Below are 14,480 nucleotides of genomic sequence, written 5' to 3'. Positions count from 1 at the left end.
TAGTGGTCATTAAAAGTATGGCATGTGTCTGCAGGAATATTTTTTTGTTGTTTGTTTACAAATAAAAGGAAAAGGCTTTCTATCATCTTAGACAATTATAACCTAGTTTATGGCTTCCTTTATTAATATACACCAGTAATTCACAACGAAGGTGTCATCTGCTAGGGTAATATAAAGTAATAAAATATATTAGGGCTGATGTTCCTAATAATTAGTGTACTATTATGAAAACAGTTTAAAAGTGTGCTCCATAAGAAGCTCCTAAATGAACAAACCAAAGTTTGTTATATGGTAAATGTTAGATACAGAAACACTTGTGAGCAACCAATGTGGACACTGGTATCTTAAGTTCACAGTTATTGGGGTATGACAAACATATAAATAATTATTTAATTACATTTTAAAAAAGGTTCCAAAGCAAAACTGAACTGAAAACCACTGCTTTCAATATGGGACATATGTATAATGTGTTAAAAACACTAGTCACTAAACAGTACAAGCAGCATGACATTTTCAAAAAGCAAAATTTTAACATTTGTAGCCTGATAAAAGACTGATGTAACAGCAAAAAAAATCCCCTCTCCACACAGTAACAAACATCTCATAGAACATAACCCTTTTTTGATAAGAGCCTCACCGTTCTACGGACACTATTTGTAGTGAGGGCTGTTAAACTATAAATCAACAACAGAAAAAAGTAGAAAGGAGCACCGGCTGCGAGATGAAGTTTAAAAATCTATATAATCGTCTTTATTTACACCTTCGCGTTATTAAAAATTCCACACGGAAGGCAAAAACATGGTACAAAAGGTTGTTATGGTCAGCAAATAGCAACTGGCATGTTTCGGCTCAATAGCCGTCCTCATAAGCTGCTACTTGTTACAATAAAAACTTACATATTTAAAAGCAACAGATAATTTCTGATTGGATACAGCTTAATTGTTAATTGATTAACACATGAATCACTATAGGTGTGTTTGTTACAGCTATTAACCCCATCACTCCTATTTTCTGAGAGTTGATGTAACATTTTAAACATATCCTGGTATTATGTACATATGATTTAACTCCATAATTATTAGCTTCAATAACTAGACTTCTGCTATTGAATATTAGCCTAGTTCATGTAAACAAAAACCAAACGTATGTACTGATGAAAAAAATTGAGGTTCAAATATTTTCAATCTCTATTCTCACATACAAATTATATATAAATGTGCTTTTCTATCATACTATTAATAGTTGAACAATCCAAAAAAAACATAATTTATGCTTACCTGATAAATTCCTTTCTCCTGTAGTGTAGTCAATCCACGGGTCATCATTACTTATGGGATATTAACTCCTCCCCAACAGGAAGTGCAAGAGGATCACCCAAGCAGAGCTGCTATATAGCTCCTCCCCTCTACGTCACACCCAGTCATTCGACCAAGAACTAAACGAGAAAGGAGAAACTATAGGGTGCAGTGGTGACTGGAGTATAATTAAAAAATTTAGACCTGCCTTAAAAAACAGGGCGGGCCGTGGACTGACTACACTACAGGAGAAAGGAATTTATCAGGTAAGCATAAATTATGTTTTCTCCTGTTAAGTGTAGTCAGTCCACGGGTCATCATTACTTATGGGATACCAATACCAAAGCTAAGTACACGGATGACGGGAGGGACAGGCAGGATCTCTATATGGAAGGAACCACTGCCTGAAGAACCTTTCTCCCAAAAACAGCCTCCGAAGAAGCAAAAGTGTCAAATTTGTAAAATTTGGAAAAAGTATGAAGAGAAGACCAAGTTGCAGCCTTGCAAATCTGTTCAACAGAGGCCTCGTTCTTAAAGGCCCACGTGGAAGCCACAGCTCTAGTAGAATGAGCTGTAATCCTTTCAGGAGGTTGCTGTCCAGCAGTCTCATAGGCTAAACGTATTATGCTACGAAGCCAAAAGGATAGAGAGGTAGCAGATGCTTTTTGACCTCTCCTCTGTCCAGAATAAACGACAGACAGGGAAGAAGTTTGTCGAAAATCTTTCGTTGCCTGTAAATAAAATTTCAGGGCACGGACTACATCTAGATTGTGCAGAAGTCGTTCCTTCTTTGAAGAAGGGTTAGGACACAATGATGGAACAACAATCTCTTGATTGATATTCTTGTTAGTGACTACCTTAGGTAAGAACCCAGGTTTAGTACGCAGAACTACCTTATCTGAATGAAAAATCAGATACGGAGAATCACAATGTAAGGCTGATAATTCAGAGACTCTACGAGCCGAGGAAATAGCCATTAAAAACAGAACTTTCCAAGATAACAGCTTGATATCAATGGAGTGAAGGGGTTCAAACGGAACACCCTGTAAAACGTTAAGAACTAAGTTTAAGCTCCACGGCGGAGCAACAGATTTAAACACAGGCTTAATCCTGGCCAAAGCCTGACAAAAAGCCTGAACGTCTGGAACTTCTGACAGACGCTTGTGTAAAAGGATGTACAGAGCTGAGATCTGTCCCTTTAACGAACTAGCAGATAAACCCTTTTCTAAACCTTCTTGTAGAAAAGACAATATCCTAGGAATCCTAACCTTACTCCATGAGTAACCCTTGGATTCGCACCAGTGTAAGTATTTACGCCATATCTTATGGTAAATTTTCCTGGTAACAGGTTTCCTAGCCTGTATTAAGGTATCAATTACTGGCTCTGAAAATCCACGCTTTGATAAAATTAAGCGTTCAATTTCCATGCAGTCAGCTTCAGAGAAATTAGGTTTTGATGTTTGAAAGGACCCTGAATTAGAAGGTCCTGTCTCAGAGCCAGAGACCAAGGTGGACAAGATGACATGTCCACTAGATCTGCATACCAGGTCCTGCGTGGCCACGCAGGCGCTATTAGAATCACTGATGCTTTCTCCTGTTTGATCCTTGCAATCAAACGAGGAAGCATCGGGAAGGGTGGAAACACATAAGCCATCCTGAATGTCCAAGGTGCTGTCAAGGCATCTATCAGGACCGCTCCCGGGTCCCTGGACCTGGACCCGTAACGAGGAAGCTTGGCGTTCCGGCGAGACGCCATGAGATCCATATCTGGTTTGCCCCAACGTCGAAGTATTTGGGCAAAGACCTCCGAATGAAGTTCCCACTCCCCCGGATGAAAAGTCTGGCGACTTAGGAAATCCGCCTCCCAGTTGTCCACTCCTGGGATGTGGATCGCTGACAGGTGGCAAGAGTGAGACTCTGCCCAGCGAATTATCTTTGATACTTCCATCATCGCTAGGGAACTTCTTGTCCCTCCTTGATGGTTGATGCAAGCCACAGTCGTGATGTTGTCCGACTGAAACCTGATAAACCTCAGAGTTGCTAACTGAGGCCAAGCCAGTAGGGCATTAAGAACTGCTCTCAATTCCAGAATGTTTATCGGAAGGAGACTCTGCTCTTGAGTCCATAAACCCTGAGCCTTCAGGGAATTCCAGACAGCGCCCCAACCTAGAAGGCTGGCGTCTGTAGTTACAATTGTCCAGTCTGGCCTGCTGAAGGGCATCCCCCTGGACAGATGTGGCCGAGAAAGCCACCATAGAAGAGAATCTCTGGTCTCCTGATCCAGATTCAGCGTAGGGGACAAATCTGAGTAATCCCCATTCCACTGACTTAGCATGCACAATTGCCGCGGTCTGAGGTGCAGGCGTGCAAAAGGAACTATGTCCATTGCCGCTACCATTAAGCCGATTACCTCCATGCATTGAGCCACTGACGGGTGTTGAATGGAATGAAGGGCACGGCAAGCATTTAGAAGCTTTGTTAACCTGTCCTCTGTCAGGTAAATTTTCATTTCTACAGAATCTATAAGAGTCCCCAAGAAGGGAACTCTTTGAGTGGTAAGAGAGAACTCTTCTCCTCGTTTACTTTCCACCCATGTGATCTCAGAAATGCCAGTACTAACTCTGTATGAGACTTGGCAGTTTGAAGGCTTGACGCTTGTATCAGAATGTCGTCTAGGTACGGAGCTACCGAAATTCCTCGCGGTCTTAGTACCGCCAGAAGAGAGCCCAGAACCTTTGTAAAGATTCTTGGAGCCGTAGCCAACCCGAAGGGAAGAGCTACAAACTGGTAATGTTTGTCTAGGAAGGCAAACCTTAGATACCGGTAATGTTCTCTGTGAATCGGTATGTGAAGGTAAGCATCCTTTAAATCCACTGTGGTCATGTACTGACCTCTTTGGATCATGGGTAAGATTGTCCGAATAGTTTCCATCTTGAATGATGGAACTCTTAGGAATTTGTTTAGGATCTTTAAATCCAATATTGGACTGAAGGTTCCCTCTTTTTTGGGAACCACAAACAGGTTTGAGTAAAACCCTTGTCCGTGTTCCGACCGCGGAACTGGATGGATCACTCCCATTAGTAAAAGGTCTTGTACACAGCGTAGAAACGCCTCTTTCTTTATCTGGTTTGTTGACAACCTTGAAAGGTGAAATCTCCCTTGTGGAGGAGAGGCTTTGAAGTCCAGAAGATATCCCTGAGATATGATCTCCAACGCCCAGGGATCCTGGACATCTCTTGCCCAAGCCTGGGCGAAGAGAGAGAGTCTGCCCCCCACTAGATCCGTTACCGGATCGGGGGCCCTCACTTCATGCTGTCTTAGGGGCAGCAGCAGGCTTTCTGGCCTGCTTGCCCTTGTTCCAGGCCTGGTTAGGTTTCCAGCCTTGTCTGTAGCGAGCAACAGCTCCTTCCTGTTTTGGAGCAGAGGAAGTTGAAGCTGCTCCTGCCTTGAAATTACGAAAGGCACGAAAATTAGACTGTCTAGCCCTGGGTTTGGCTCTGTCTTGAGGCAGGGCATGGCCTTTACCTCCCGTAATATCAGCGATAATTTCTTTCAAACCGGGCCCGAATAAAGTCTGCCCCTTGAAAGGTATGTTAAGTAGTTTCGATTTAGAAGTTACATCAGCTGACCAGGATTTTAGCCACAGCGCTCTGCGTGCCTGAATGGCGAATCCGGAATTCTTAGCCGTAAGTTTAGTTAAATGTACTACGGCATCAGAAATAAATGAATTAGCTAGCTTAAGGGTTTTAAGCTTAAGTGAAATCTCATCTAATGTCGCTGAGTCAAGGGTGTCTTCCAGAGACTCAAACCAAAATGCTGCCGCAGCCGTGACAGGCGCAATGCATGCAAGGGGTTGTAATATAAAACCTTGTTGAACAAACATCTTCTTAAGGTAACCCTCTAACTTTTTATCCATTGGATCTGAAAAAGCACAGCTATCCTCCACCGGGATAGTGGTACGCTTAGCTAAAGTAGAAACTGCTCCCTCCACCTTAGGGACCGTCTGCCATAAGTCCCGTGTGGTGGCGTCTATTGGAAACATTTTTCTGAATATAGGAGGGGGTGAGAAAGGCACACCGGGTCTGTCCCACTCCTTAGTAATAATTTCAGTAAGTCTCTTAGGTATAGGAAAAACGTCAGTACTCGTCGGTACCGCAAAATATTTATCCAACCTACACATTTTCTCTGGGATTGCAACTGTGTTACAATCATTCAGAGCCGCTAACACCTCCCCTAGCAACACACGGAGGTTTTCCAGCTTAAACTTAAAATTTGAAATGTCTGAATCCAATTTGTTTGGATCAGATCCGTCACCCGCAGAATGAAGCTCTCCGTCCTCATGCTCTGCATATTGTGACGCAGTATCAGACATGGCCCTAGCATTATCAGTATACTCTGTTCTCATCCCAGAGTGATCTCGTTTACCTCTAAGTTCTGGCAATTTAGACAAAACTTCAGTCATAACATTAGCCATGTCTTGTAAAGTGATTTGTAATGGCCGCCCTGATGTACTTGGCGTTACAATATCACGCACCTCCTGAGCGGGAGATGCAGGTACTGACACGTGAGGCAAGTTAGTCGGCATAACTTCCCTCTCGTTGTCTGGTGAATGTTGCTTAACATGTACAGATTGACTTTTATTTAAAGTAGCATCAATGCAATTAGTACATAAATTTCTATTGGGCTCCACCTCGGCTTTTTAACATATTGCACAAAGAGATTCCTCTGTGTCAGACATGTTTAAACAAACTAGCAATTAGACTAGCAAGCTTGGAAATACTTTTCAACTAAATTTACAAGCAATATGTAAAAAAACGTTACTGTGCCTTTAAGAAGCACACAAAAACTGTCACAGTTGAATAACAATGAACCGGATTAGTTATATAAACCAAATTTAGCAAAGGATTGCACACATTATCAATGAATGATTAACCCTTAATATCAGAAAAAAAAGTATAACAATTTGACAATATAAGCGTTTTTATCACAGTCAAGCACAGTCTCACAGGTCTGCTGTGAGTGATTACCTCCCTCAAAACTAGTTTTGAAGACCCCTGAGCTCTGTGGAGACGTCCTAGATCATGCAGGGAGAAAAAGACAGACTGTGACTGAATTTCTGATGCCTAGTAAAAGCGCCAAAATAGGCCCCTCCCACTCACACTACAACAGTGAGGGAAGCTCAGTAAACTGTTTTAATTTAAAACAACGACAGCCATGTGGAAAATAAAGCCCAAAACAATTTTCACCAAGTACCTCAGATAATTAAACGATTTAACATGCCAGTAAACGTTTAAAATCTAATATATGAAATGTCATTAAAAAGCCTGCTGCTAGTCGCTCCCACTGCAAGTTAGGCTAAAAGTTATATGCATACAGTATTTTCCCAGTGAAGTGCCATTCCCCAGAAATACTTAAGTGTTAACATATATACATGTCAGCCTGATACCAGTTGCTACTACTGCATTTAAGGCTGTACTTACATTATATCGGTATTAGCAGTATTTTCAAAGTCAATTCCATTCCTTAGAAAATAATATACTGCAACATACCTCTTTGCAGGTGAACCTGCCCGCTGTCCCCTGATCTGAAGTTACCTTACTCCTCAGAATGGCCGAGAACAGCAAACGGATCTTAGTTACGTCCGCTAAGATCATATACAAAAAACTCAGGTAGATTCTTCTTCAAATTCTGCCTGAGAAGGAAACAACACACTCCGGTGTCGTTTAAAATAACAAACTTTTGATTGAAGATATAAAAAACTAAGTTTAATCACCACAGTCCTCTCACACATCCTATCTATTAGTTGGGTGCAAGAGAATGACTGGGTGTGACGTAGAGGGGAGGAGCTATATAGCAGCTCTGCTTGGGTGATCCTCTTGCACTTCCTGTTGGGGAGGAGTTAATATCCCATAAGTAATGATGACCCGTGGACTGACTACACTTAACAGGAGAAAATTATTATTTATTGAAAATATTTATTTTTCAAAAAGCAAACGGATATATATGTGTACCATGTTTGTGCCTTCCATGTGGAATTTTTAATAACGCTAAGGTGTAAATAAAGACAATATATATATATTTTTAAACTTCATCTCGCAGCCGGTGCTCCTTTCTACTTTTTTCTGTTGCTGACTTTAACCCCAGTGAGCACGGCTAGCTTTGGAGACTACACTGTGTCCAGGGTACCCTATCCGGAGTGGAGTCTAAACCACGCCTCCAAAAACGGCCGAGGATGGTATGGAGAGCTGACAGGAGGAAGTAAAAGCCACCAACATGGATAGATGTTGGATCCCGGAAAGGATTCTTAGAGCGGAACCTCAGTGGAGACTCAGCCTCTACCTTAAGATCGGCCAGGACCACAGGAGGCGGCGGTAAGAACTTTTTGTCAATATATCATTTGCGACACTGTGAATTAATTGGTGTGAAAAAATACTTTCACTGACTCCTAGCTGTCTGCAGTATCTTACGGACATACTACATCACCCTCAGCTAGACTCACTGTTAACACTGTTGTTTGTTTTGTTTAACCACATTAGCGTTTGGGTTACGCTATTTCTACGGTGACTATAGACTGGAGGGGCAGTTTGTTTACTAGATTTTGACCTGGACAATGGAGGCACTTATGGAAGTTACAGCAAGACCTTTAACCTTCTTCTCTTTAAGAAATGCCCAGGAAAGGGAAGAGTTAAACCCTGATTGTGGGACTATTTTTTCAATGGACAGGTTCAAATATACCCTAACTGCATTATTTGAGGAAATGGAATATCATTTGTTAAAAGAAAACAAACTAAAATGGGACATTTGGACATTGGAGAGTTATACTAAATTGAATATTATACCTAGGGGATTAAGATTAAACAAATATCCAACTTTTTTAACAGAGGACAGGGCATTCATTAACCAGTGGAATGATGTCCTGTCCAAGTGTTCGTTCAGATTAAAAATGAGATTATCTTAATACAGGACGAATTGAATGTTAGATGTGAACATATAAGCTACCCTAAGTTTGATCAAACCCTGCAAAGTATAGTGGCAGAAGCTAAGTAATTACTATTAGATAGAAAACATTCCAAATTTATCAGGGATCAGTCGGATTATACCAATAACATGGTATATATTTGGAATAGAAAGGAGAGATTTCAGACTAGAAGGGACTTTACCTCTACCCCTAGACCCAAAATTGTTCCTTTGGTTAGAGGACGTAGGAATAGAGGAAGAGGCAGAAACAATAGACGTATTCAATTTTCAGATAGTGAAACAGAAGTTCATTCTCAGGAGGGGAGGAAGATTCAGGGTCTGGTTCTCAAACTAGGCAATTGATACAAAACCATCAGCATAATCAACAACCTATGGGTCATACTAATTATAGCCAACAAGTGGTTAGACCTAAAGAGAATACACAACATTATAGTCAACAAGTGGTTAGACCTAAAGAGAATACACAACAGCCTGTATCTATATTGAAGAATGCTCAAAAAGGTTCTAAGTATAGCACCCCAGTATCAGAACATTCACATACTGTAAATAACCCTGATAATATTGAAAGAACAGAAATGAACCAGGTTTCTTCAATTCCTCAGCCAAAATCAGACGGGGGGGACAAGATACTCTAGGACCCTCAAGAGGGAGGTACCCACTCAGAACACAACAAAGGCAGACACACTACCAATAACAAATGTCATCAATTTATCTCTATATCCCTTAAATGATGTGGAATTAAAACTATTAGGATTGGGATTAGGATTTGTACCCACAAACACATTTAAATTTATTTAATACACTCCTAGATGTCAATAAATTGATCAGAAAATTGACTCTAAACAAATGTTACTCATCAAATAGCTATGTTTCCCATGGAGACCAGTCACAAGAGCATATTTGTTCAGCCTAACTAATTTGGAAATAGGGATGCTAGCTAATTAAATTTCCACCATCTTTGTAACTTGGGCACATTGGAATCTTTAGCGGAAGAAAGTGCTATGGATGAAGTTCATACTGAATATAATAAATGTACACCAAAACTAAAGAAACCATCTACTTTTTATCCCATACAGAGTCAAGGAAAAAAAATTGAAAAATTCCAGAATAGGGTTGAAAGTGATCTTACTACCTTATATTATAAACAGAATAACACTAAATATAATTTAACACACAAGGAAAAAGAAACATTAAAGAATCTATCACAAAATAAGGATTTGGTAATACGTGTCGCAGATAAGGGAGGTTCTGTAGTAGTTCAGAATAGGAATGATTTTATTAAGGAAGCTTTAAGACAGCTAACGAACACACATGATTATAGAATACTAAGTTCAGATCCCACTAACTCTTTCAATAAAAAATTGAGAGATTTGGTCGATGATGGTGTGGAACAAGGCTTTATTGATAACACTAGTGAGTACCTAGTAGTCATATACCCAAAGATAACAATATTCAATCACCTTCCCAAGGTGCATAAAAGTACAGAAAATGTGGTAGGAAGGCCGATAGTTAGTGGTATAGGGTCCTTTTCAGAACATTTATCAGAGTGGCTAGATATGATTCTACAGCCTATGGTGCTAGATCTTTGGAGTCATGTAAAAGACATGAAACACATTTTACAGTTGGTATCAGACATAGAGTGGAGTGATAGGTACACCTGGTTAACTGTAGATGTGCAATCACTCTATTCCTCAATACCTCATGAATATGGTTTACAAGCAATAGCTTATTATATGAACAAATATTATGGCAGGGACCCCAATTTTTGTGAATATGTGGTGAATGTGACAGACTTTCTCCTAAGGCATAACTATTTCTCGTTTGAGGGGGGTTTCTATCTCCAGGTATGTGGAACCGCTATGGGGGCACGATTTGCTCCCTCGTATGCAAACATTTTTTAGGTTTGTGGGAGCGGGACCACATATTTGGAGATGGGAACCCCTTCAGAGAGAATATAGTTGTGTATAAACGATTTATAGATGATCTTCTATTTATCTGGCAAGGTGACCAGGAGACTTTGGAAATGTTTACAATGGGTCTAAACTATTTCAATGTAGGGATAAGATTCACCAAAGAATACCATAATAAAAGTATTAACTATCTTGATGTGACCCTAAGAGGGGAGAATGGAAAAAACATCCAGTCCACAGTATACAGAAAGCCAATATCAGGCAACACTTTATTACATGCATCCAGCTGCCATCCCAGGAGCACTTTTAAAGGAATAGCAAAGGACAGTACACACGACTCAGAAGGAATTGTTCAGATGATAACAGTTACAAAGAACAAGCTAACTTACTAACAGAAAGGTTACAACAAAAAGGATATCAAAAATCATTAATAGAATCAGCTAAACTTTCAGTTATGAAATTGAATCGCAAAGATTTACTAGCAAGAGAATCTAGAACAGGAAGAAATAAAGAGAAAGAGAAAGAGCCATCGAATGATCTATTGTTTATAACAACATATAGCAGTCAATATACTAATGTTTGTAATATCATAAGAAAACTTCTTCATATACTGAGAGCAGATGATGGTTTATCCAATCTGAATATAAAGGAATGCAGGTTTGCCTATAAGAAAAACATAAGTATAGGGAATATGGTTTCACCTACTAAACTACCAAGTAAAGAACATTCACAACACTCATCATGGTTGACCACTAGAGGCATGTATAAGTGCCATTTCTCAAATTGTGTAGCCTATGAGAAGGTAAACACAGGGGTCAGGTTTGTTTCTACCTATACAGGGCAAAAGTTCCAAAAACGCATGTGTATGAACTGTTGGTCTACATACGTGATTTATTTAATATTATGTAAGGAGTGCCAAAAACAGTATGTAGGTCTTACGGTAAGGGAGGTTAGATCCAGAATAAGAGAGCATCTATCCTCTATTAAATTAGGGGTTGCAAGTACACCATTAGTACAGCACTTTGCCACAGTACACAATAAAAATTCAAGCAGTTTTACTTGGACCGCCATTGAGAGAGTATTTCAACCATCAAATGGGGGTGATAGAGAAAGAATCATAGGCCGACAAGAAGTATTTTAAATTTTTAAGCTCCAAATTAGAGTTCCAAAAGGTTTCAATTCTGATTTTGACCTTATGAATTATTGGTAAAAAAATTGCAATAATTGGGATTATGTGGAGTAGGGATCTAAAATATAATAAGCATGTCAAAACACAATCGGGTAAGCTGCCTTTAAGGTTTATCCTGAAATAGACGTCCATTAATGTATCCTTTGGTCTAAGAGAGTAATATACAAGTGCTATTAATATGTAGTTGGTTCCTTTGAGTCTCGATCATGAATATGTAACAGTTGAGAAAGGGGGGGGGTTTAAAGTAGGTGATAGAAATATATACAAATATATATATATACATAAATTCAATCCATATTCCAGCTAGGATATATGATCAATACTAATATAGGTACTATGTAGAGCAGAGCTTTCCAAACTTTTTATGTTGGTGACACACTTTTTAGACCTACATCATTTCGCGACACATTAATTCATTTGTACTAGCAAACAGGAGGTTAAACTAACTTGTTTTAAGAGATACGGACAAATACATAAATTATATAATAATGAAATATATTTACAAGTAACAGTATGTATGTGCAAGAATTAAATAAAAGTTTAATAACACCAATAGCTACTTGATATTTTAATGGGATGTATGAGGTTGATGGGGTGAACACAGTTTCTGAATATTTGGTGGAATATTAGAAAAAGACACTCACATTTCATCATCAAGCATTTCTTAACCTTCCACTTCCTATCCATATATCAAGAGCAGGAGCAGCAATGCACTACTGGGAGCTAGCTGCAGAAAATAACCCCTCTGACTTTAGCTCAGCGTTTAAGCTGCCGCCCTCAGAGCTCGGTGAGTCCGATTGACTACTGACCGCGCTGCAAACACACTGCTCTCCCATTTACTGACTACACATGCAGTCACAAGCCAATTAAGGAGACTACACGTGCAGTCAGGAGCCAATGTGCCGCCAATGGGAATAGTTTCAGTTCCCATTGAGCTGCGCCAATAGGTTAAGATGATCTGTAACCCACCAGGTATCAATCACGTGTCAACCATGTGATATGCGTAGCAAGCAGGCGGAAAGTCAGAAACCAAAAAAATAATAATTGTGAAGCAGGGACACACCTACACACTGCTGCCGACACACTAGTGTGTCCCGACACAGTTTGGAAAGCACTGATGTAGAGAAATCACTCCAGGAACTTTAAAGTCAAATTGGCCAAGTCAAACAATTTGAGTAAAACTGCAGTATGCAGCCCTATATGAAGCCATACACATATATATCCGTTTGCTTTTTGAAAAATAAATATTTTCAATAAATAATAATATTTTTTGGATTGTTCAACTATTAATAGTATGATAGAAAAGCACATTTATATATAATTTGTATGTGAGAATAGACATTGAATATATTTGAACCTCAAATTTTGTCATCAGTACATACGTTTGGTTTTTGTTTACATGAACTAGGCTAATATTCAATAGCAGAAGTCTAGTTATTGAAGCTAATAATTATGGAGTTAAATCATATGTACATAATACCAGGATATGTTTAAAATGTTACATCAACTCTCAGAAAATAGGAGTGATAGGGTTAATAGCTGTAACAAACACACCTTAAGTGGTTCATGTATTAACCAATTAACAATTAAGGTGTATCCAATCAGAAATGGTCTGTTGCTTTTAAATATGTAAGTTTTTATTGTAACAAGTAACAGCTTATGAGGACGGCTATTGAGCCGAAACATGTCAGTTGCTATTTGCTGACCATAACAACCTTTTGTACCATGTTTGTGCCTTCCATGTGGAATTTTTAATAATGCTAAGGTGTAAATAAAGACAATATACAGGTAGCCCTCAGTTTACGCCGGGGTTACGTTCCAGAAGGAATGGTTGTAAATCGAAACCGTTGTAAATTGAAACCCAGTTTATAATGTAAGTCAAAGGAACGTGAGGGAGTTAGGTTCCAGACCCCTCTCAAAATTGACATAAGTAACACCTAATACATTAGTTTTAAAGCTTTGAAATGAAGACTTTAAAAGCTAAACAGCATTATAAACCTAATTAAATAATCACACAACAGACTGTTTTAATGAACAAAAACATTTTTTTACTTGCATTTTTCTGCAAACAGTTCTCTGCATTGTTAGCATGTTAGATAGTATTGGGTCTGCATCTATTCTATGCATTTCAATCTGGAGTGATTAATAGGCAGTTAGGCACCCTCACCTCAAGCAGCTGGACAGGAAGATCATAGGGAAGTGGCTGCTAGATCTTGTTCCTTTGAAAGCTGCTCGATAAGGTCTGTTCTGTGTACACAGATTAATTTCAGTCTGCAAAGACTGCATAACTTTGCTGCAACACAAGCGGACAGCTCCACCTACTGGCTATTTTAATTAGTGCACTGCTTTTCAATAGCAGTCACATGACTGAAAAAAAAAAAAAAAGGTTGTTATTCTGAAACGGCGCAAATTGAACCGGTGTAAACCGAGGGCCACCTCTGAGTGTGTATATATATATATATATATATATATATATATATATATATATATATATATATATATATTTTTTTTTTTTATTATTATTATTTATATATAGATAAGGATATGAGGGAGGAGATAATACCACAATATAATTAGTTTAAAGTGCAACCCTTTGACATAATATGCACACTATGAGTAAAGAAGAACTAAATGACGTACATTACTGTCACACATATATATGGAGAGTTAATATAAATATACTGGATAAAAGGGATGAACGTAATGTGAATAAATAACTCCAGATTGGTGCAGCAGACGAGTACCAAAATATAGGTTCTATATACTAGGTATAGTTCAGAATGGTCAGGAATAGGAATAATGAACTTAATGCATACAACTGTAGAAATACTAAATATAAAAAGCACTTACTTTAAAGATAAGAGGTGTGTGTTGTGCAAAAGTAGCAGAAATGAACTGCTAACGAGTAGATCCGCTGGCGTGTAGTGCCCAGCGGTGCAGTCGGATATCCAGAAATGATGTCACGAATTGGAAAAGTGAAAGAAGCACAAAGCTACACATTTGGCAGCGGAAGACACACTAATTGGTTGCAGAATCACTGCCAGTAAGCCTGAACTTCAAATGAGTAGTAGATGTTTTCTGACAAATTTCAAAGTTACGTCTATTTTC

At 39.0% G+C, this 14,480-nt stretch overlaps 1 protein-coding gene across 4 annotated transcripts in view; it reads right to left on the bottom strand.

Moving 5' to 3' along the window:
- TCF12 (transcription factor 12) overlaps window positions 1-14,480 on the bottom strand; it is a 954,287-nt gene that overhangs the window by 916,232 nt on the left and 23,575 nt on the right. The window lies entirely within an intron of this gene.

This window comes from Bombina bombina, chromosome 6 (genome assembly GCF_027579735.1).
Source record: "Bombina bombina isolate aBomBom1 chromosome 6, aBomBom1.pri, whole genome shotgun sequence".
Taxonomy (NCBI): domain Eukaryota; kingdom Metazoa; phylum Chordata; class Amphibia; order Anura; family Bombinatoridae; genus Bombina; species Bombina bombina.
Note: the sequence above shows the minus strand (reverse complement) of the source record. Positions and strands in the feature narration are given on the sequence as shown.